The sequence below is a fragment of the Rhinoraja longicauda genome, chromosome 4, assembly GCF_053455715.1.
Source record: "Rhinoraja longicauda isolate Sanriku21f chromosome 4, sRhiLon1.1, whole genome shotgun sequence".
NCBI classification, from domain to species: Eukaryota; Metazoa; Chordata; class Chondrichthyes; order Rajiformes; family Arhynchobatidae; genus Rhinoraja; species Rhinoraja longicauda.
Window position 1 is genome coordinate 5,987,543 of NC_135956.1, and position 25,345 is coordinate 6,012,887.

Below are 25,345 nucleotides of genomic sequence, written 5' to 3' on the forward strand. Positions count from 1 at the left end.
TTGAAAGACTGGAATTTAGAAGGATGAGAGGAGATCTTATCGAAACGTATAAGATTATTAAGGGGTTGGACACGTTAGAGGTAGGAAACATGTTCCCAATGTTGGGGGAGTCCAGAACCAGGGGCCACAGTTTAAGAATAAGGGGTAGGCCATTTAGAACTGAGATGAGGAAAAACTTTTTCAGTCAGAGAGTTGTGAATCTGTGGAATTCTCTGCCTCAGAAGGCAGTGGGGGCCAATTCTCTGAATGCATTCAAGAGAGAGCTAGATAGAGCTCTTAAGGATAGCGGAGTCAGGGGGTATGGGGAGAAGGTAGGAACGGGGTACTGATTGAGAATGATCAGCCATGATCACATTGAATGGCGGTGCTGGCTCGAAGGGCCAAATGGCCTCCTCCTGCACCTATTGTCTATTGTCTATTGTCTAAACATTCAATTCAACATTCTTTGTTCTTGACTCTTGAAACATCATTTCGTTTTAGGCACCAGCTCTATCAGGATTCTTTTGCACCCATACTACATAAGTTTGGCAACACGTAATCTCATTTTCTGCTTTGATATCAAAAATATCTCCTCCCCCAGACATCTATTTATTGAAGCTGAGGATTCTGAAAGGCATTCAGATTGTCACGGAGAAACTTGGCGAATATGAGCATCCAGTGTTATGACAACTAAAAGAAAACAATGATGCTTCGGTAACAAGCAGCGCAGGGGAAATTTAGTCATGAATACACGTGTGGGAAGAGAAAAATCTACCAAGGGATCTCAAAGATGATGTGATTGTGACCATGATAGCAGATAAATAGCAATAATCGCAGAGGGGTTGCCTCGGTGTCTGCCAGAGTGAAATTCGCCAAGGTCTTCCGTAAATACCTACCCCCAATGCCCAAAGCACTAATGCACAAGCAGTTTCTGTCCATTTAGAGACACCGTGAGTGTGATCTTAATGTAACAATTTAGGAATAGATCGGGTAGATGCACAGAGTCTCTTGCCCGGAGTAGGTGAATCAAGGACCAGAGAACATAGGATTAAGGTGAAGGGGAAAATAGGAATCTGAGAGGTAACTTTTGCACACAGAGGGTGGTGGGTGTATGGAACAAGCTGCCAGCGGAGCTAGTTGAGGCTGGGACTATCCCAACGTTTAAGAAACAGTTAGACAGGTACATTGATAGGGCAGGTTTGGAGGGATATGGGCCAAATGCAGGCAGGTGGGACTAGTGTAGCTGAGACATGTTGGCCGGTGTGGGCATGTTGGGCTGAAGGGCCTGCTTCCACACTGTATCACCCTGTGACTCTATAACTCTATGACAACATTAAAATAAATACGGTGAAAAGCATTAATAATAATAATAATAATAATAATACATTTATTTTATATAGCGCTTTTCAAGATACTCAAAGACGCTTTACAGAGCAAACAAGACATAAAAACAAACAAACAAACAAAAGATTTGTCCTGACGGAGAAGCGGCGAACAAATAGCGCCAGCGTCCTCTCACATCAGGGTCCGGCAGTAGACAATAAAGAACACAAGACACACAATTACAATTTAACACAGACAACCATCACAGTGATTGCTCCAGGCACACCCTCACTGTGATGGAAGGCAAAGAAAGTCTTATCTCCTCCTCATTCTTCTCCTGTGGTCAGGCAGTCAAACTGCTGCCTCGATGCGATCGAGGCTCCCGACTTTTGAAGCCCCCGCCGGGCGATGGAAGGTCCCAGGCCGAGCCGAGCAGGCCGATGAAGGTCCTAAGCCCCCACCGGGCGATGGAAAGTGCCGCGGCCAGGCCACGCAGGGTGATGAAGGTCCTGCGAGCGGGTCGATCGAACCTCGCGCTTCGGGGCGGTCGAAGCTGCTACGGCTGGAGCTCCCGACAGCCGGTCGCCAGCCAGGCACCTGCGAGCTCCCGATGTTGCGGTCTGCAGGGCCCACGGCCGAAGCCTCCGAGATGGTAAGTCCAGGCCCTGCGACCGGAGTCTTCAAGGTTGATCCCAGCTGGAGGCCGCCGACTCCACGGTGTTAGGCCGTAGCGCGAACGGAGATACGACACGATAAAGGTCGCATCTCTGTTGAGGAGGAGATTGGAAAAAAAGGTTTCCCTCCCCCCCCCCCCCCCCCCCCACATATACAGAGCTAAAAATAAATCAAAACATACATTTAAGCGATAACAATAGACAAAGACAAAAAACCCAGAGAGACTGCCGGTGAGCCGCAGCTGCAGAACGCAGCCACGCCCCCTTTTTCGCTATTCATGGCCACAGGCTCTGAAGAAAGCAACTCATAAACAAATCCAAGTGACTACCTGGGCAGAAGGAGAAGCCTATTCAACAGTGATGTGGATGAACAACCAGCGGGTGGCGCCAGCAATGGCTGCCTCGCCAACAGTCTGTCTCGTCCATTCCTTCTTTGTTGTTTTATAGTATGCGTTAAATTATGTTTTAGTGTTCTTTAGCTTGTTTTATGTGGGGAGGGCGGAGGGGGAAACTTTTTCTAATCTCTTATCTCAGAGAAAACTCACGCAGGTCACGGGGAGAACGTACAAACTCTGTACAGACGCACCCGTAGTCGGGATCGAACCCAGTTCTCCGGCACTGCATTCACTGTAAGGCAGCAACTCTAGCGCTGCACCACCGTGCTGTGCCAACGTGATAGTTCAGCAAAGAGTCAATACTTGTGTTCCTGCAGCGTCAGTAGAGTGCGCACTCATCTGCACACTTGGAGACCATGACGAATTGAGCAAACACCACAAAGTATTAGTTTGAATTCTACAAACTTGCCTTCAACATGCTAAATGAAGGTCATTGTTGATCCTGAAAATCCCTTACGAGAGACAAATTAAAATATCTCCATAGATTTACTTATCACAGTTTTATTTGAGAGTCAGGATACTTAATCTGTATCTGTGTTGTTTCAGATTCCTGCAGTAAATGATGCATTACAGTTGCTGTTATGTAACAGCGTTGTGTCTACCTTCGAGCTGCCAGATGAGGTAGTTAAGGCAGGTACTATCTATATACTAAGTACCTTCTGTACAGATTTTACATCATATTATTCACTCTGAGAACATTTCTATTATGTTTCTCATCTCTTGGAATTAGAAATGATTTAAAGCCCACCATGTTCAACCTGAAAATGATCATTATAAATGAATATAATGTTAAGATAAATTTAGGGGAATAACATTCCATTTTGATGAAAAATTAATTCCCCAGTCGAGTCAACACTGTGGGTGGTTGCTTTAATTAAAATTGCATTCAATTTGATGTTGGTCAAACTATCGTCAATAATTGTAAAAATTGTCCCTAGTGGGTGTAGGATAGTGTTAATGTTACGGGGATCGCTGGGCGGCACGGACTTGGTGGGCCGAAAAGGCCTGTTTCCGGCTGTATATATATGATATGATATGATATGATAATTGATTAGATTTGTAAAATCGCTGGCATGTGTAGACAGTGCTGAATCAGTGAAGGCTACCTTAACCATAAAGAAGAAGCAGATTAGACTTTATTGCCTTCCATCACAGTGACGAATATGGGGAATCCGTTGTGGTGGGTGTTTATGTTAACATTTATGTAGTTGTGTGTCTTGTTAATTTTTTTTTAGCAGGGTTATATGGAATTTCACTGTACCTTAACTGGTACACGTGACAATAAACTGACCTTGAAACAATGACCTTGAAACCTTAAAACCTTGTCAATCTGAAGCATCAGTTGTCCTTTTGAGATCCTGCTGAAGATATGTAGTAGGAAGAAAATAACTGCAGATGCGAGTTTAAGTCGAAGGTAGACACAATACACAATAGACAATAGACAATAGACAATAGGTGCAGGAGGAGGCCATTCGGCCCTTCGAGCCAGCACCGCCATTCAATGTGATCATGGCTGATCATTCTCAATCAGTACCCCGTTCCTGCCTTCTCCCCATACCCCCTGACTCCGCTATCCTTAAGAGCTCTATCTAGTTCTCTCTTGAATGCATTCAGAGAATTGGCCTCCACTGCCTTCTGAGGCAGAGAATTCCACAGATTCACAACTCTCTGACTGAAAAAGTTTTTCCTCATCTCAGTTCTAAATGGCCTACCCCTTATTCTTAAACTGTGGCCCCTGGTTCTGGACTCCCCCAACACTGGGAACATGCTTCCTGCCTCTAACGTGTCCAACCCCTTAATAATCTTATACGTTTCGATAAGATCTCCTCTCATCCTTCTAAATTCCAGTGTATACAAGCCTAGTCGCTCCAGTCTTTCAACATATGACAGTCATATGACAACATATGACAAACACAATATATCTTCAGTAGACACAAAATGCTGGTTTTTAACTCAGCGGGTCAGGCAGCATCTCGGGAGAAAAGGCATAGGCATGGGTGACGTTTCGGGTCGAGACGAAGGGTTTGGTCTCGAGCCGAAACGTTACCCATTCCTTCTCTCCAGAGCTGCTGCCTGACCCGCTGAGTTAAAAACCAGCATCTTGTGTCGACTGAAGATATATTGTGTTTGGCTCATCAGGGGCAGATATTAATTATTCCCAAGAGCTGCTATTTAGAATGATTAATAAGATAACATTGCCAGCATTAATATAAAGTTGTAACTAGCAGCTATAAATCAGTTATGATTTTCTGAGTCTAAAATTATCTTGCAACAATTTGGTGAAAACAGATTAATTATTCATGCTTTATGTTGAAAATGCTGGATTAAATGTTTTAGTAGTTATTGTCATGCCTTGGGCTTTATTAAGCCTTTACACTGCAGAAAGCAGGTGGGAAGTTTAAATTGCCAGTTTTAATTGGGTTAGCTTGATCATCCGGGATTTTGTTTAAATATAAAAGTGAAAATAGACCGAGCAATTTTAACTGTGGCCTCAGTGAAGAAGCCTTTTCTGACAGGCTGAACCAAGTCAGTGAAAAAGAAAAAGAAATATAAAGAAATATAAAACCATTGACCAAACTGATCTCCCGGTGGCCGAGCACTTCAACTCCACCTCCGATTCCCAGTCTGACCTTTCTGTCATGGGCCTCCTCCAGTGCCATAGTGAGGCCCACCGGAAATTGGAGGAACAGCACCTCATATTTCGCCTGGACAGTTTGCAGCCCAGCGGTATGAACATTGACTTCTCCAACTTTAGATAGTTCCTCTGTCCCTCTCTTTCCCTCCTCCTTCCCAGATCTCCCTCTATCTTCCTGTTTCCACCTGTATCCTTCCTTTGTCCCGCCCCCCTGACATCAGTCTGAAGGAGGGTCTCGACCCGAAACGTCCCCCATTCCTTCTCTCCCGAGATGCTGCCTGACCTGCTGAGTTACTCCAGCATTTTGTGAAGTAAAAGAAATATAAAGGCTGGCTGAACATAAGGTTTTTCACCTATGCATTTGGCCAATGGCAGTAGCAGCTCTCCCCAAGACTCACTGAATTAGTTTAGAGCTTCCTGACAGTGAATCAATGCTGAAATCCCTTTATCTCCATCAACCGTTTGGCACGGTGGCGCGGCGGTAGAGTTGCAGCGAATGCAGCGCCGGAGACTCAGGTTCGATCCTGACTACGGGCGCCATCTGTACGGAGTTTGTACGTTCTCCCCGTGACCTGCGTGGGTTTTCTCCGAGATCTTCGGTTTCCTCCCACACTCCAAAGACATACAGGTATGTAGGTTAATTGACTGGGTAAATGTAAAAATTGTCCCTAGTGTGTGTTGGATAGTGTTAATGTGCGGGGATCGCTGGGCGGCGCGGACTCGGTGGGCCGAAGGGCCTGTTTCCGCGCTGTATCTCTAAATCTAAATCTAAAATCCCTGTGACCGCGTGGGTTTTCTCCGGGTGCTCCGGTTTCCTCCCACACTCCAAAGATGTGCGGGTTTGTAAGTTAATTGTCTTCTGTAGAATTATAAATTTTCCCTAGTGTGTAAGATAGTGCTAGTGTACAGGGTGATCGGTGGGCCGAAGGGTCTGTTTCCGCGCTGTATCTCTAAGGTCAAAAGATCAGGATGACCCAGATTTTCAAGGCTTAGCAGTTCTTTCATGTCCAGTCAAGTCCCTTCCCACTATTGTTGGGAAGTGCACAGACAACAGGTTAACAAGGTGCATAAATAGCTTGGCCCTGACTTCCAAGCAAGTGTGAGTTTCCAATTCATACTATAGACATTAGACAATAGACAATAGGTGCAGGAGGAGGCCATTCAGCCCTTCGAGCCAGCACCGCCATTCAATGTGATCATGGCTGATCATTCTCAATCAGTACCCCGTTCCTGCCTTCTCCCCATACCCCCTGACTCCGCTATCCTTAAGAGCTCTATCTAGCTCTCTCTTGAATACATTCAGAGAATTGGCCTCCACTGCCTTCTGAGGCAGAGAATTCCACAGATTCACAACTCTCTGACTGAAAAAGTTTTTTCTCATCTCAGTTCTAAATACAATTAGACTAACCTAAGTAAAGCTTTAAAGTGATTGCAATCTTACCTTTTGGCTTAAAGGCAGAATTGAATCTTCTCTGCCTGAGGAATCTAGAACCACCTGTCACCGTCTCAAATAAACTAATTGATCATTTAGGACAGAGAAGAAAATAAATTTCATGGTAGTGAATCTTTGGAACCCTCTGTCTATTATGATCGTTTACTTATTCGTGTCATCACACAGCTGTATGCCAATAGCGAGCAAATGTTAGTGCCACGTGGTTGCCCTCTGCAAGATCCTTTACAGTGCGTGTGTCATGCAGCGTGTCACAGCTCAGGAGATGTTCCATAGTCTGGAGGCCCCGTCCACACTCGCAGTCTGCCGCATCTTCAGTGTATCCCCACTTCAGCACGTTCGATTTACTCCTCCCCACGCCTGTCCGCAGTCTGTGGAGACGGCGCCAGGTTATCCACGGTTGGTCAGAACGTGGTGGGAGTGGAATTATGATTGTGGAAGCCTAGTAACATAGAAACAGAGAAAGTAGGTGCAGGAGGAGGCCATTTGGCCCTTCGAGCCAGCACCGCCATTCATTGTGATCATGGCTGATCATCCACAATCAGTAACCCATGCCTGCCTTCTCCCCATATTCCTTGATTCCGCTAGCCCCTAGTGCTCTATCTAACTCTCTTTTAAATTTATCCAATGAACTGGCCTTCTGTGGCAGAGAATTCCACAAATTCACAACTCTCTGGGTAAATAAGTTTCTTCTCACCTCAGTTTTAAATGGCCTCCCCTTTATTCTTAAATTGCGGCCCCTGGTTCTGGACTCCTCCAACATTGGGAACATTTTTCCTGCATCGAGCTTGCCCAGTCCTTTTGTGATTTTATACGTTACTATAAGGTCCCCTCTCATCCTTCTAAACTCCAGTGAATACAAGTTCATATTCTCTCTGTACATCAGAGCCAAACGTTAATATATTATTATGGGGTAAATCAAGTCGCATGGGGCTGGTGCTGAAAAATAGCACTGAAGTAAAAGAATAGTGGTGATTTTGTTGAATAAAGGAGCAAGCATAATGGGCCAAATGGTCTTCTCCCCTTTTCATTACTGTGTCCTTATGCAACTCTTCAATGCAAAGCCAAGTAGAGCTTAAGCATGACGATCTGCTTCAGCATTAAATGGACGTTGCACTGGCTGGGAGAGCGAATCCGACCCAAAGCATCACCTATCTATATTCCTCGGAGATGTTGCCTGACCCGCTGAGTTACTCCAGCACTTTGTGTCTTTTTTTTGTATTGCAGCATCTGCAGCTCCTTGTTTCTCAACAGATTTCAAATGGCGTTAAACAGAGATCCCATCTGCCTGTTAAGATAAACTTTACTCATTACAATTTCATGGACAATGTGTTCAAGGACATTGCAGGATAATTACCAAAGAGCAAAGCCAGCATTCTCAATCAGAAGCATTAAAACAGATTAATTGGCAATTTATCACTTTACTGTTGCATAATCTTGCTGTGGCCAAGTTTCCAGTCATTTCGCCTGTGAAATAAAAAAAACACTGACCAGTTTTGGAAGTCATTTATCTGCTGCAATGAATGGTCTGTTATCTTCATCAAATTGAGTGTTTGACTCACACTGACATATGTCTCCATTCAGAGGCATCGATTTTAGAAATTGAGGCTTGAATTTTAGGAAATTTAACACCTTTCTTGTGTTTAAGATACAACTGACTCCACTATCCTTAAGAGCTCTATCTAGCTCTCTCTTAAATGCATTCAGAGAATTGGCCTCCACTGCCTTCTGAGGCAGAGAATTCCATCAGATTCACAACTCTCTGACTGAAAAAGTTTTTCCTCATCTCCGTTCTAAATGGCCTACCCCTTAAGTAGAATGAATTTTAAAGACAGTACACATTGTTTCCAGGGCACTTCAACAGTGGAGGGGATAAGCTATGGGTATCGGTATTTTGCCAGAAGATAGACAGAAAATGTTGGAGTAACTCAGCTGGCCAGGTAGCATATTCACTGGAGATGCTGCCTGACATACTGTTATTCCAGCATTTTGTGGAGATGCAGCCTGACCCACTGAGTTACTCCAGCATTTTGTGTTTTATGTTGAAAGACTGGAGCGACTAGGCTTGTATACACTGGAATTTAGAAGGATGAGAGGGGATCTTATCGAAACGTATAAGATTATTAAGGGGTTGGACACGTTAGAGGCAGGAAACATGTTCCCAATGTTGGGGGAGTCCAAGGTCGACCAAACTAAAAACAAATGTGTGGAGTCGCAGATTGGGGTTCAGTTCCAAATGTGTCAGGATGTAGCCAGCCCTTCTGCTTGTTCAACTACAAGCTACTCAGTAACTACTGGAAGAATGCCCATTGGATTAAAACTACACAGTGCTTGTCGGAGAAAAAGATATTTTGATAAAATGGCTTGATAAGCCAATAGGAAGGGTGTTTTATATCCTTCTGTAATTCCTAACATGAGACCAGTGTACTTGCATCTAATACAATTTGTGAACCATTGGCAGAATAGCAGGTCTGAACACTGGAAAGACATATAACAGAGCACAGCACAGCACAGAAGGGGCCCTTCAGCCCAGAGTGTTTGTACCGAACATGATGCCAAGCTGAACTGATCTCATCTGCCTGTGGGTGATCCATATCCCTCCATTCCCTGCACATCCATGTGCTTATCCATGGAGCCCGACTTTGAGTGCTCCACTGTGGTTGCCCACGGGTCTTTAACATCGCGGAGCACACGTTCCCTTTGTCAGGGGCCGACTTCGAAGCTCCAACCGTGGGTGCCTGCGGAATTAACATCACAGAGCCCGCGGTCTCTGGTCAGAGACCGTCTTCGGGGACTCCAAGCCACGGGAGTTTCGACCGCCCCGACGTAGGAGTTTTGATCGCCCCGATGGGGGAGTTTCGATCGCCTCGATGCAGGGGTTTCGATCACCCCGACATGTGAGTTTCGATGGCCCCGACGCAAGGGTTTCGATCACCCCGACACTGGGGGCTTTGCCCGCCAGCTATTGGGAGCTTTGATCGCCCCGATGGATGGTGTGGGTTCATGATGTTGTTGGCTGTCATCTTGGGGCTACGTGCCCTGTAGATCCCTTCGATGGTCGTGACATCTAAACATGTAATGTACTGGACAGTGTTCACCACTTTTTATAATCTCCTTCGTTCCTACAATAGTCATTGAGTAAATACGCTCAGCCAGATTGGTTGAATGTATGATATTCACATATTCCTCCTAAGATCCACAGAATAAAAAAAGTTAGTCAGGATTCAGGATTCAGGATCCAGGATATCTTTATTTGTCATCCAAAAAACAAGTCTTTTGGACGAGATTTCCTCACCCACAGTCCAACAATAAGAGCAATAAAATAAGCAAATTACACAACCCCAACCAACACAAAAAAAAGAAACATCCATCACAATGAGTCTCCTCCAGTCACCTCCTCACTGTGATGGAAGGCCAGAATGTCTTTTCTCTTCCCCTGCCGTCGTCTCCCGCGGTCAGGCTGTTGAAGTTGCCACGTTCCAGGCCGTGCCGGACGGTGAAAGGTCCGCAGCGGGCGAACACGCTGCCGCTGCCGGGGCACCCGATGTCGGCCCCCACCCAGGGGGCTGTGAGCTTAGTCGAAGCCTCTCCCGCAGCCGCTCCCGCAGCCTCCGAGGACGGCCGGCTCCGCAGATGGTAAGTCTGGTCCGTGGGCTCTGCGAACCAGAGCCCTGGAGGCCGCCAGCTCCAGGAGTTTGGCCGATGGTAGGCCGCAGCAGGAATGGAGACACCACCCAGAAAACAAAGGTCGGGTCTCCGTTCGGAAGGGACAAATGTACAATTTTACAGTTCCCCCAACCCCACCCCCACCCCCACCCCCACCCCCACCCCCACCCCCACACACATAGTACACAACCACAAAAAAAACACGACATCACATCTACAATTAAGACCAAAAAAACAACAAAAACACAAAGACAAATGGACCGCAGGTAAGCCGCCGCCGCCATGGCCAATTCATTTCATTTTGCATAGAACATAGACCATGGAACCGGGCACCACAGGAATGGGCCCTTTGGCCCACAATGTTTGTGCTGAACATGATGCCAAGTTACACTGATCTCATCTGCCTGGACATGATCCATATCCCTCTATTCCCTGCACTTCCATGCGCCGATCTAAAAGCCTCTTAAACTCCACTATCATTTCTGCCTCAACCACCACCTCTACAATGTGTTCCAGGACCCCACCACCCCTGTGTGTAAAAAACAACATGACCCGCACATCTCCATAAAACATTCCCTCTCTCACCTTAATTGGCACATGTGACAATAAAAAACCTTTGAAACCTTTGCTTATCCAAAGGCTTCTTAAATGTCGCTCTCGATTCTGCTTCCACCATCACCCTTTATAGACAATAGACAATAGACAATAGGTGCAGGAGGAGGCCATTCGGCCCTTCGAGCCAGCACCGCCATTCAATGTGATCATGGCTGATCATTCTCAATCAGTTCCCCGTTCCTGCCTTCTCCCCATACCCCCCGACTCCGCTATCCTTAAGAGCTCTATCTAGTTCTCTCTTGAATGCATTCAAAGAATTGGCCTCCACTGCCTTCTGAGGCAGAGAATTCCACAGATTCACAACTCTCTGACTGAAAAAGTTTTTCCTCATCTCAGTTCTAAATGGCCTACCCCTTATTCTTAAACTGTGGCCCCTTGTTCTGGACTCCCCCAACATTGGGAACATGTTTCGTGCCTCTAACGTGTCCAACCCCTTAATAATCTTACATGTTTCAATAAGAGATGCGTTCCAGGCCCCCACCACACTCTGTGTAAAGAAACGCCCTGCACATCTCCATTATATTCCCCCCCTCTCAACTTATAACTATTTACTCTCTTGATGGACCTTTTTACCCTAGGAAAAAGTTTCTGACTGTCCATCCTATCTATGCCTCACACAATTTTATATATTTCTTTCAAGTCGCCCCTCAACCTCCGACGATCCAGGGAAAACAATCCAAGTCTATCCAACCTATCTTAAACTGTGGCCGCTGGTACTGGACTCCCCCGACATTGGGAACATGTTTCCTGCCTCTAACATGTCCAACCCCTTAATAATCTTATACATTTCGATAAGATCCCCTCTCATCCCAATGGGGTTAGGAGAGAGAGATAGACCAGCCATGATTGAATGGCAGAGTAAACTTGATGGGCCGAATGGCGTAATTGTACTCCCTTGTTTTATGACCTTGTGACTTAAGACCTATCTCAACCTGGACCCTCTGTATTTTAACTTTCTTGATTAGCCTATGATACGATATCTTGTCGTAGGCTTTGCCAAAGTCCATGCAGACAATGTCCACCAAACATACTAGAGGAACAAGATGGACCACTCCGTTGAAATCGCCTATACTGAAGTGTAGTACGCAAAGGAACTATTTTAGTAAGCAAATCCCGCTGTTCGCTATGCCTCTCGCAGTGTAATCAGTGTTTTGGGGGAACAGTGTGTGTGATGATACCATAAAAATGCAGAATATATCTCATCTATCAATTCACAGATTTTTGTTATTTTTCTTTTTAAATGTTTCTGCAAGTTTCTGCCGACTAAAATGGCGCCATGACGTACTACGGTTTTTAGGGTCAAGTGGTCTATCTTGTTCCTCTAGTATATTTGATGTCCACCAAACCCCTCTCGTCAATCCTCTTGGACCCTCACAAAACTCAGTCAACATTTTTTTCTTCGTTTTCTCAGTTTTTATCGAGTTTGATTCACTCTATTTTTAAAATGTTTTATTTTTAGATTTTAAAGATACAGCGCGGAAACAGGCCCTTCGGCCCAACGGGTCTGCGCCACCCAGCGATCTCCGCACATTAACACTATCCTACACACACTAGGAACAATTTTTACATTTGCCCAGCCAATTTACCTACATACTTGTACGTCTTTGGAGTGTGGGAGGAAACTGAAGATCTCGGAGAAAACCCACGCAGGTCACGGGGAGAACGTACAAACTCCGTACAGACGGCGCCCGTAGTCAGGATCGAACCTGAGCCTCCAGCGCTGCATTCGCTGTAAGGCAGCAACTCTACCGCTGCGCCACCGTGATACCAAAAGAAAGTGAATCTTAGGAAAACATCAAAGTTCATGGATCCTGGCAATACACAAGCTACAGAGCTGTCGGCATGTGCTACAGAACAAGCAATCCATTAAGACATCTATCGCAAAGCAGCCAGCATAGACAGCAACATTCACATTCCGAGGCAAAAAGTCAACCAGAGACACATAATAAAAGTGAGACTGCAATAGAAATTGACAAATGGAGTGTAAAAGAACGCAAGGTTATAAAAATCATTAAAGAGTGTAAAGTTTCTTCATTCTTGAAATGAAATGAAATGAAATGAAATGAAATGAAGGCTGGCTGTGAAACAAGCAAATAGAGGTCTTTTCAAATTATGAATAGTCATCCTCAATCCCGAGGGACTGAAGAGAAGGATTTTGATGGAGTTGATGGAGACCCAGAATTTGAAGCAGACCCTAAATGAAAAGTTTAGCTCTGCTTCTGTGTTAATTTAAGGCCCAATGCTGACTTGATCTCTGTTCCAGAAGCCCCTTCTCAATGTTGTCATTGTCCGTGGTCACATCCCCACTTATTACTTGATCTTACTCTTCCCTGATTATCTTCATACCTTCACTAACATGAGGAGAAATCTGGGAGTCTATTCAGTAATTTTACCATCTTCTTGAGGGCGGCACGGTGGCGCAGCGGTAGAGTTGATGCCTTACAGCGAATGCAGCACCGGAGACTCAGGTTCGATCCTGACTACGGGCGCCGTCTGTATGAAGTTTGTACGTTCTCCCCGTGACCTGCGTGGGTTTTCTCCGAGATCTTCGGTTTCCTCCCACACTCCAAAGACGTACAGGTGTGTAGGTTAATTGACTGGGTAAAATGTAAAAATTGTCCCTAGTGTGTGTAGGATAGTGTTAGTGTGCGGGGATCGCTGGGCGGCGCGGACTCGGTGGGCTGAATGGCCTGTTTCCACGCCGTATCTCTAAATCTAAATCTAACATTCTCTTTGCTTAGTCAGTGTTTGATTACTGATCAGGCCTGATTTCTCAATGGTTGCTATGTTTCATTATTATATGACTGCTGTGTGCGCGATGGTGGAGATGTTGGCATACAGAAGCTGGTAGCGACAGGATAGAATGCAGTCAAAGCACCAGTGGTCTTCGCCTTAACTTCATTTTGTGGTCTGTGAGGGAAGTCAGCCTTATTTGAGGCGAAATCCCGACCTCAGTGAGTCTGGCCCGTAGGAATTCAAGATGCGGCATGGTAGCGCAGCGGTAGAGTTGCTGCTTTACAGCGAATGCAGCGCCGGAGACTCAGGTTCGATCCTGACTACGGGCGCCGTCTGTATGAAGTTTGTACGTTCTCCCCGTGACCTGCGTGGGTTTTCTCCGAGATCTTCGGTTTCCTCCCACACTCCAAAGACGTACAGGTATGTAGGTTAATTGGCTGGGTAAATGTAAAAATTGTCCCTAGTGGGTGTAAGATAGTGTTAATGTACGGGGATCGCTGGGCGGCACGGACTTGGAGGGCCGAAAAAGGCCTGTTTCCGGCTGTATATATATGATATATGATATATGATATATGATGATATATGCCGGAGTAACTCAGCGGGACAGGCAGCTTCTCTGGAGAGAAGGAATGGGTGATGTTTCGGGTCGAGACCCCTCTTCAGACTGAAAGTCACGTGAAATCTTATCGAAACATATAAGATTATTAAGGGGTTGGACACGTTAGAGGCAGGAAACATGTTCCCAATGTTGTGGGAGTCCAGAACCAGGGGCCACAGTTTAAGAATAAGGGGTAGGCCATTTAAAACTGAGATGAGGAAAAACATTTTCAGTCAGAGAGTTGTAAATCTGTGGAATTCTCTGCCTCAGAAGGCAGTGGAGGCCAATTCTCTGAACACATTCAAGAGAGAGCTGGATAGAGCTCTTAAGGATAGCGGAGTCAGGGGGTATGGGGAGAAGGCAGGAACGGGGTACTGATTGAGAATGATCAGCCATGATCACATTGAATGGTGGTGCTGGCTCGAAGGGCCGAATGGCCTCCTTCTGCACCTATTGTCTATTGTCTATTGAAAGAGAAACGAGAGATATAGACGATGATGTAGAGAGATATAGAACAATGAATGAGAGACTTGCAAAAAAGTAACGATGAGAAAGGAAAGTGGCCATTGTTAATTGTTTGTTGGGTGAAAATGGGAAGCTGGTGTGACTTGGTTGGGGGAGGGATAAGGGAGACCCTAAGAATGCAAATCTAGTCGGCTAGCTGTTTGCCAACTTCATCGTGGCTCCAAACTGTAATGTCAATTGCAATGAGAAGGTGTTGATATTTAGTCTTTAGATTCTGCGACTGTGAGTCCAGGCATTATCATTGTCTGAATCACCCCACAGAGTTCTAACATCAGATTTGTCTTTGTGGAAAAATCAGATGTGAATAGCAAGATTCCTATTAGGAATTAAAATCATTTGTTGCCATTGCAACTCTGCATTCAATTACACAAAGGTTCTCAGAGCAACATTAAATAAGTGCTGCATTGATCCCTGAGTGACATTCAGCTTAAGATGTGGTGGATTGTAAATCACTATACTGTTTGTTTCATCTGAATGTTCTGTTTGCCTGGTTAATTCCTGCGAAGGCAGATTTATTGTATGAGGAGAGATGAAGCAGACATTGCTTGTACTCTCCTGTGGTCAGAAGAACAAGGGGTGATTACGAGAGAAACTACAGGTGCTGTAATCTTGAGCAAAATACAAAGTGCTGGAGTAACTCAGCGGGCCAGGCAGCATCTCTGGAGAGAAGGAATGGGTGACGTTTCGGGTCGAGACCCTTCTTCGGAGTGAAAGTCACGGGAAAGGGAAACGAGAGATATAGACGATGATGCTGTGAGATATAGAACAATTAATGAAAAATATGCAAAATAGTAACGATGATAAAGGAAATAGGCCATTGGGTCTATCTTCGGTTTAGATTTTTAGATTTAGATTTAGAGATACAGCGCGGAAACAGGCCCTTCGGCCCACCGAGTCCGCGCCGCCCAGCGATCCCCGCACATTAACAATATCATACACACACTAGGGACAATTTTTACATTTACCCAGTCAATTAACCTACATACCTGTACGTCTTTGGAGTGTGGGAGGAAACCGAAGATCTCGGAGAAAATCCACACAGGTCACGGGGAGAACGTACAAACTCCGTACAGACGGCGCCCATAGTCAGGATCGAACCTAAGTCTCCGGCGCTGCATTCGTTGTAAGGCAGCAACTCTACCGCTGCGCTGCCGTTTAAACCAGCATCTGAAGTTCCATCCTACATCGTTCTTCAAAATTTTGACAGGGTAAATGTGAGATAAATGTTAGCCCTGGCTGGGATGGCTGGAATGAGGGGCTCACAGTCTGACATAAATCTTTGCAATTCTCTATCTGAATAGGCTGTGGAGGCTCATTCATTGAGGATGTTCAAGATAGTGTTTAATGGGATATTGCTGGAGGTCAAAGTGAAGATTTGCTGTTATCTTATTGAATGATATGTGGAGTTCCAGAGCCTTATTTTTGCCTCTTTCTCCTCTGCTCATACGTTGTCATATTTCATTCATAGAGTCATAGAGTGATACAGTGTGGAAACAGGCCCATCGGCCCAACTTGCCCACACCGGCCAGCATGTCCCAGCTACATTAGTCCCACCTGCCCGCATTTGATCCATATCCCTCCAAACCTGTCCTATCCATGTATCTGTCCAACTGTTTCTTAAAAGGTGGGATAGTCCCTGCCTCAACTACCTCCTCTGGCAGGTTGTTCCATACACCGGCCACCTTTTGTTACCTCTCAAGTTCCTATTAAATCTTTTCCCCTTCACCTTAAACCTATGTCCTCTGGTTCTTGATTCACCTACGCTGGGCAAGAGATCCTGTGCATCTACCCATCTATTCCTCTCAGGATTTTATATACCTCAATAAGATCACCCCTCATCCTCCTGCACTTCAAGGAATAGAGACCCAGCCTACTCAACCTATAGCTCAGACCCTCTAGTCCTGTCAACATCATTCAATAACATTCCCCTGGACTGATGTTATTCTTCAATCTTTGTGTGATAAAATGATCTTTCAAAGACTTCAATCTTTGTAGAGAACATCCTGTCCGGCAACATCACAGTCTGGTTTGGGAACAGCTCTGCCCAGGACAGGATGGCCCTGCAGAGAGTAGTGCGTTCGGCACGGCACCATGGGAACTACACTCGCCCCCCTGCAGGACCGATACATCAGGAGGTGCAGATCGAGAGCAAGCAAGATTATGAGGGACCCCTGCCACTCCAGTAACGGACTGTTCCAGCTGCTACGGTCAGGCAAACGCCTCCGCTGTCACGCTGTGAAAACGGAGAAGATGAGATGGAGTTTCTTCCCACAGGCCATCAGGACTGTTAACTATTATAACTCCAGGGACTAAATTTTGTCTTCTCTGTATTAACTTTAATTTATATGCTGTAACTGTAATTATTTTTTTTTCACAATCCGCAGGCATTGCCACTTTCATTTCATTCCACTCTGCCTCAGAAGGGAGTGGAGGCCAATTCTCTGAATGCATTCAAGAGAGAGCTAGATAGAGCTCTTAAGGATAGCGGAGTCAGGGGGTATGGGGAGAAGGCAGGAACGGGGTACTGATTGAGAATGATCAGCCATGATCACATTGAATGGCGGTGCTGGCTCGAAGGGCCGAATGGCCTCCTCCTGCACCTAGTGTCTATTGTCTATTGTCTATTGTAACATTAGCAGTTCATTCTTCTGAAGGACTCCACAAAGAGTCCAGAATTAAGGTTCGGTCTTCTGGAGATTTTCCCCATCATTTACACCTCCCAATCGTCTCTTCAGTCCTGCATCAGACGACAAGTGGTGCATGATCAGAGACCCCCTTTGACCTCAGTGGGAATTTCTAGGTTCTAAGTTTCTAGTTTCTAAGTTAAGTCTCTTTTTTTCTAAAATAATTTCACTTATAATTTAATGCTTCAGATGTTTTCAGTTTCATTTTTTTTTAAATAACTGTTTATTTAAAATTTAATCAGAGATATTTCAAGAGCTAACAAGGTACGGCACTTTACTTGTCATAATGTACCGAGGTAAAGTGAGATTCATTTTTGTATACAGTTCAGTACAAGTATCACTGTACACAAGCACTGAGACACATCTTAGATAAGCATTTCAGATACAGCACAAGTGTATAGCAGTAGTACACCGAGACAGTATACAGAGTCGCCGGTTTGGCACCATCTTCACAGTTGTAGTTGCAGGGATCTTGATCTGACCATGAAGGGCGGCACGGTGGCGCAGCGGTAGAGTTGCTGCCTTACAGCGAATGCAGCGCCGGAGACTCAGGTTCGATCCTGACTAGGGCGCCGTCTGTAAGGAGTTTGTACGTTCTCCCCGTGATCTGCGTGGGTTTTCTCCAAGATCTTCGGTTTCCTCCCACACTCCAAAGACGTACAGGTATGTACGTTAATTGGCTGGGCAAATGTAAAAATTGTCCCTAGTGTGTGTAGGATTGTGTTGGTGTGCGGGGATCGTTGGGCGGCGCGGACCCGGTGGGCCGAAGGGCCTGTTTCTGCGCCGTATCTCTAAATCTAAATCTAAAAAGGCTGTCCTAATGCTGTTGATGGAGTAATCGCTGGATATCAATGCTTTTGGGTCATTTTAGCGGCAAAGCCTCCACAGTGAGCTGTTACAGATCTTGCTGTAGAAACATAGAAAATAAGTGCAGCAGGAGGCCATTTGGCCCTTCGAGTCAGCACCACCATTCATTATGATCGTCCACAATCAATAACCTGTGCCTGCCTTCTCCCCATACCCCTTGATTCCGCTAGCCCCTAGAGCTCTATCTAACTCTATTTTTAAATTCATCCAGTGAATTGACATCCACTGCCTTCGGGGGCAGAGAATTTCACAACTCTCTGGGTGAAAAAGTTTTTTCTCATCTCAGTTTTAAACGGCCTCCCCTTTATTCTTAGACTGTGGCCCCTGGTTCTGGACTCCCCCAACATTGGGAACATTTTTCCTGCATCGAGCTTGTCCAGCCCTTTTATAATTTAATATGTTTCCATAAGATCCCCTCTTATCTTTCTAAATTCCAATGAATACAAGCCCAGTCTTTCCAATCTTTCCTCATATGACAGTCCCGCCATCCCGGGGATTAACCTCGTAAACCTACGCTGCACTGCCTCAATAGCAAGGATGTCCTTCCTCAAATTAGGAGACCAAAACTGCACACAATACTCCAGGTGTGGTCTCACCAGGGCCCTGTAAAACTTCAGAAGGACCACTTTGCTCCTATACTCAATGACCCTCAAGTACTGGGGTCCAAAATGTTTCAAGTCAGTATGATAAGCTTTCTATATCTGGATGACAATAAACAATAGGTGCAGGAGGAGGCCATTTGGCCCTTCGAGCCAGCACCGCCATTCAATGTGATCATGGTTGATCATCCACAATCAGTACCCCGTTCTTGCCTTCTCCCCATATCCCTTGACTCCGCTATCATTAAGAGCTCTATCTAACTCTCTCTTGAAAGCATCCAGGGAATTGGCCTACACTGCCTTTTGAGGCAGAGAGTTCCACAGCTTCACAGGTTGGAGACTTTGGTGATAATGCTAGATTGATGGATTGAAAGAGCAAGATCTGACTTTTTCCTCCATCATGATTTGTGTTCTTGAAATAAAAGACCCTTTGCTAAATTCAATTTTTCAATTTGCTTTCCTTGAATAACATTTGAACATGAACAAATGTTTCATCTCAACAGAGTTAGATATAAATAGGTTGTGCTGCAAAATTAGAGCTGGAAAATAGTCTTAGATATGGTCAGATGTTCTCCTTTATCTGCCAGCTACCTTATCTTCATGCATGTTTGAATCACAGTAATCTCTTGTTTGGGACAAGAATTAACCTGTGACAAAATCAATCCAAAGAAAGGTCACAGCCTGAAAGGTATCACCCATTCATGTCCTCCGGAGATGATGCCTGGCCCACTGGGTTACCCCAGCACTGAGTTTTACACAAGATTCCAGCATCTGCAGTTCGTTGTGTCCCCATTGACATGTGTTGTGCTTCATTTTATCAGCCCCGTTTGGATTCTTCATTTATTCTTGTGCAATTCATCTTTCTACTCCTTGACCATCAGGACCACATTTCCTCCACCTCAGCAACTGGCTACCACTTTGCTGTCATTGAACCCTTGCAAACATGAATAATCAGTATCAGAGAGCTCCAAACAGATTTCAAACAGACATCAGAGTTTAACGGGAACAAATGTATAATTTTCCAATATAATGTGGTGCTGGCATAGTGGTGCAGCAGTAGACTATAGACAATAGGTGCAGGAGGAGGCCATTCGGCCCTTCGAGCCATTCAATGTGATCATGGCAGATCATTCTCAATCAGTACCCTGTTCCTGCCTTCTCCCCATACCCCCTGACTCCACTATCCTTAAGAGCTCTATCTAGCTCTCTCTTGAATGTATTCAGAGAATTGGCCTCCACTACCTTCTGAGGAAGAGAATTCCACAGATTCACGACTCTCTGACTGCTGCCTTACTGTGCCAGAGACATGTGTTCAGTCCTGTGTGTGTAGTGTGTGTGGAGTTTGTCCGAGTCTGGCCTACTCCTGCACCTATTGTCTATTAGAAACATAGAAACAAAGAAAATAGGTGCAGGGGGAGGTCATTTGGCCCTTCGAGCCAGCACCGCCATTCATTGTGATCATGGCTGATCATCTACAATCAGTAACCTGTGCCTGCCTTCTCCCCATATCCCTTGTTTCCACTAGCCCCTAGAGCTCTATCTAACTCTCTTTTAAATTCATCCAATGAATTGGCCTCCACTGCCTTCTGTGACAGAGAATTCTACAAATTCACAACTCTCTGGGTGAAAAAGTTTCTTCTCACCTCAGTTTTAAATGGCCTCCCCTTTATTCTTAGAGTGTGTGGCCCCTGGTTCTGGACTCCCCCAACATTGGGAACATTTTTCCTGCATCTAGCTTGTCTAATCCTTTTATGATTTGATCTCCCATGTAAGATTCCTCTGGGTGTTACGGTTTACTCCCACATTTCATGAGATGTGCGTGTTTGAGAGTTAATTAACTTCTGTAAATTGCCACCAGTGTGTGGAATAACATAGAACTGAAGGGCCTGTTTCTACGCGGTATCTCTGTTAAACATAATGCTTTAAACATTATGAAACAGGTTAACTGTTTGCCCACTAATGTGAACATCAGACAGTCTACCACCATGAGTGAGTAACGCCTTGTCAAACTTGCAGGTAAAGTAGTTTCGTTTAGGATAGAGATACGACCTTGAAACAGTCCCTTTGGCCCATTGAGTCCACGCCGACTAGCGATTGCCAGTATACTAGTTCTATCCGACACACAAGGGACACTTTACAAAAGCCAATTAACCTTTAAACCTGCACATGTTTGGAATGTGGGAGGAAACCAGAGCACCCAGAGAAAACCCACGCGGTCACAGAGAGAACGTAGAAATTCCGTACAGACGCCATAAATTCCCCATTTCACTTTTATTAAGCATAGGGATTTACACCATTCCACATCTATTCAAAAAGTCTTTAAATATTTATTCCAGTTGTGTAAAATTCCATGACTCAACTAACAATTTCAAGTAACTATTTGACCTCAGATCAACATTAAGTATCCATTATATTTGAAATCAGAATTTCATATTCCTTGATGTGATTAGGATTTCTGATATACGGCATAATTTATTTTATTTGTAGGCAGTAAACATTTTGTTGAATGGTTTTTTTCTCATATTTTGAAAATATTTTAATGTTAATTGGAAATGGCTTAACTTCAGTCTGAAGAAGGGTCTCGACCCGAAACGTCACCCATTCCTTCTCTCCTGAGATGCTGCCTGACCTGCTGAGTTACTCCAGCATTTTGTGAATAAATACCTTCGATTTGTACCAGCATGTGCAGTTATTTTCTTACACTACCTGGTAAATCTGATTATCTGTTGAAAATATATTACATTAATAATCTTTTTGCTCCATATGTCAATTCTTCCAACTGTAATCATGCAGTTTTTTTAATATCTCCCTTGATCTCTGACCTCTGACCTCCCTTGTGTTGTTTTAATCATTAAAGTGCAAGTTTATCAAGTTTACAAAATTGTTTAATTCTTCCTGACTGGATGTTTGAAATGTGGGCTTGAAGAGGATTTTATTATTTCCTCGGGAGGTCAGGGATCAATTATTTTAAGAATTGACAATTTTCTTTTTCCGTTGCTGAGATTGTGACCTTAGCAAATTGAGTTAAAGCTGCCGCTTACAGTCTGGATGAATCTGAGTATTTTGTTCTCTCATTAAGTAAGAAATCATTCTCCTACTTTCATGACAATTACATAAGGTATGTGCTTTACTTGGTTGTCTCTAGAGTAAGGCAATGGCCAATTGATCGTAATAATGTCTCCTGGGCTTTTTTTCTTTACATGAGAGAGATTGTACATTCAATATAGCAACATTTAAAAAATGTAAAGTTTACAATGCACCTGGACATTGTGCACTCCACCATGAAGAACCATGAGTAGATTTTGGTCAATGTTATAGCGATTAACAGTCTATCTGTCGTTGTTAGGGTTGCCAACTGCCCCGTATTAGCTGGGACATCCCGTAATTTGGGCTAAATTGGTTTGTCCCGCATGGCTCCGCCCTTGTCCTGTATTAGGCCCGGGGGGGGGGGCGCTGTAGGCCTAATACGGTTCAAGGGTGGAGCCGACCCTCTAGATTTCCGACATTATAGTTCCGGACAGTCTAGGCCCGGAGGCCCGGGTGCCGCCTAACAGAGGTTGCATAGCAATCCATCTCCCGGTCCAGGCGGCTGCCATTGGTGGAGCGGGAGCACATGGCCACTGGCTGGGTGAGGTCACGTGAGGCGCGGGGCGGTGTCGTCACCGTGTCCCGTATTTCGGAGTGAGATAGTTGGCACCCCTAATCGTTGTACCAAATTCTACAGACAGGAAACAATCCGGTTTTAGTGGCTCACACTGCATTGAATCAATGCAGCCTGGAAATTATAGTTCACTTGCCAATCGAGAAATAGACTAGTTAGAGTAGGTCATACAATCACACAGCTTGGAAACAGGACCTTCGTCCGATAAGAACTTTCTTGGAGAGTGTATTTCTGTTCACATACTTTAATTCATTCTTCAGGTAAGGCCAACAGCTTAATCCTTAATCATAGCTGCATTTATAAAAGGTAGTTAGCCTTCTTGAAATGTGGCAGTCTGAATGATTTAGACATTTGTGGATGTATCCCAGACCATCATACAAACCAGTGTTCCTTCCATTGACTCCATCTCCACTTCACACTGCATTGGCAAGGCTGCCAACATAATCATAGTCAGAGTAACCCGGCCACTCCCTCTACTTCCCTCTCCCATTAGGCAAAAAGGTACAGAGTACTGTGTGCAGTTTTGGTCTCCCAATTTGAGGAAGGATATTCTTGCTATTGAGGGCGTGCAGCGTAGGTTTACTAGGTTAATTCCCGGAATGGCGGGACTGTCCCATGTTGAAAGACTGGAGCGGCTAGGCTTGTATACACTGGAATTTAGAAGGATGAGAGGAGATCTTATCGAAACGTATAAGATTATTAAGGGGTTGGACACGTGATCACATTGAATGGCGATGCTGGCTCGAAGGGCCTCCTCTTGCACCTATTGTCTATTGTCTATTGTCTTTGGGATGTGGCAGGAAAATGGAGCACCCGGAGAAAACTCATGCAGTTACAGGGAGAACGTACAAACTCCATTCAGAGAGCACTTGTGTGTCAGCATTTTCTGGTTGAAAGGCAGAAACTCTACCCTGTACTACTGTGGTCTCATAAGCATTTCTTGCAGTAAAGGTCTCTCGGCCACTAAGGATATTAGAGATGATTGTCTCAAAATTTCAGAATCTCAGAGTTTTGGAAAATTGATTAGGGCATTGAGTCTATATTTCTGGTGACCAGCTGAACATTCTGAGAATATAATACCTCTGATTTAATCTAGGCTTATTCAATAACCCCTTGCTCTGAAAGGCATTTTTATTATTAAGCTGGAAGTAACTTCGCGGAAATCAAGTTCATCTATGACCTTGACTGTCTAAAATCATTGTCCCGATTGCAAACAATGTGTCATCTCGGTTTTAACATCCGTGGGTAAGAAACAGTCTTGCAACTGCTTCTCACTGTTGTCACACACAGCTAGTCACCGCTAAATGTCAGAGCAGTGTTTCCAATTAATGTGGTATTCATGTTAACAGCCTTCTCTGGCAACATGTAACCTACTCCCGTTGCTGAGATCAACACAAGGGCCATTCTAAATGCCACATTCATTAAGGACGCTATATCAGCACAACTTGCTGTTAGTAACAGATGAACAGATTTCCTCGTGATTTCAATGGCAGAAGGTTTCAGTGGATTCACTGGCGATCTGTATCGTATCGTATCTCCGTCCCCGCACTGCGGCCTAACATCGTGGATTTGCCGGCCTTTCCTAGAGACCGGCCCGGCGCTCCGAGCTGCAGGAGTCTGCGTGACTTTAACATCGCAGAGCTTGCGATCCCTTTGTTGGGGATCAAAGCTCCAACCGCGGGGCCTGTGGACTTTAACATCATGAAGCCCGAGGTCTCTGGTAAGAAGAGGCCGACTCGGGAGCTCCATGCCGCGGAGAGAGCTTCAATCGCCCCGAAGCGGGGGTCTCGATCACCCCATCGTCGATCGTCGGCTCCGGGGGCTTTAATCGCCCCGACTGCGGATGGTTCAACAGCCCCGACCGCGGGAGAACAAAGAGGAAGATGATTGAACTTTATTACCTTCCATCACAGTGAGGAATGTGGAATCCGCTGGATGTTTATGTTAAATTTTATTTTATGTGGTTGTGTGTCTTGTTGCTTTTCTCTTAGTAAGGCTGTATGGTCACTCAAATTTCACTGTACCTTAACTGGTTCATGTGACAATAAACTGACCTTGAAACTTTGAAACCCTGAAACGTTGATAATAACGAAATAATACTACGAGCCGAAAATATTTAATTCTCATATATTTTTAGATTTATTTAGATTTAGAAATACAGCGCAGAAACAGGCCCTTCAGCCCACCGGGTCCGCGCCGCCCAGTGATCCCCGCACACTAACACTATCCTACACCCACTAGGGACAACTTTTAAAAAAACATTTAACCTACCAATTAACCTACAAACCTGCACATCTTTGGAGTGTGGGAGGAAACCGAGGATCTCGGAGAAAACCCACGCAGGTTCCGCCGGGGAGAACGTACAAACTCCGTACAGACGGCGCCCGTAGTCAGGATCGAACCTGAGTCTCCGGCGCTGCATTTGCTGTAAGGCAGCAACTCTACCGCTGCGCCACCGTGCCGAACAAAAAATCAATGAATTAATGCCTAACACGAGTGGAAAAAAAACCCAGAAGTTGTTGTTGCGAACAAAAGCAGTCCATAGTTCGCAGTTGAGATTAGTTTAGTGTTGTGTTCAAGAACCTAATATAGACACAAAATGCTGGAGTAACTCAGCGGGACAGGCAGCATCTCTGGAGAGAAGGAATGGGTGACGTTTCAGGTTGAGATCCTTCTTCAGACTCGTCTTGACCCGATAACTGGCAAAAAATATGGTTCGTTAAATATTAATTTAAAATTAGAAATTGCACTGTTATGGCCTGGTTTCCCAGTATTACTGATAATATATAGTTTTATTGATAATTGTATTTATGTTTGTGTTATTGCAATAACAGGCCTGTTAAACTGCAACAAGTAAGAATGTCATGGTTATCTTCCTGGTGCAGAGACCAATTGCATACTCTTGACTCTTGAAATGGCTAAGAATGCAATGCATTTT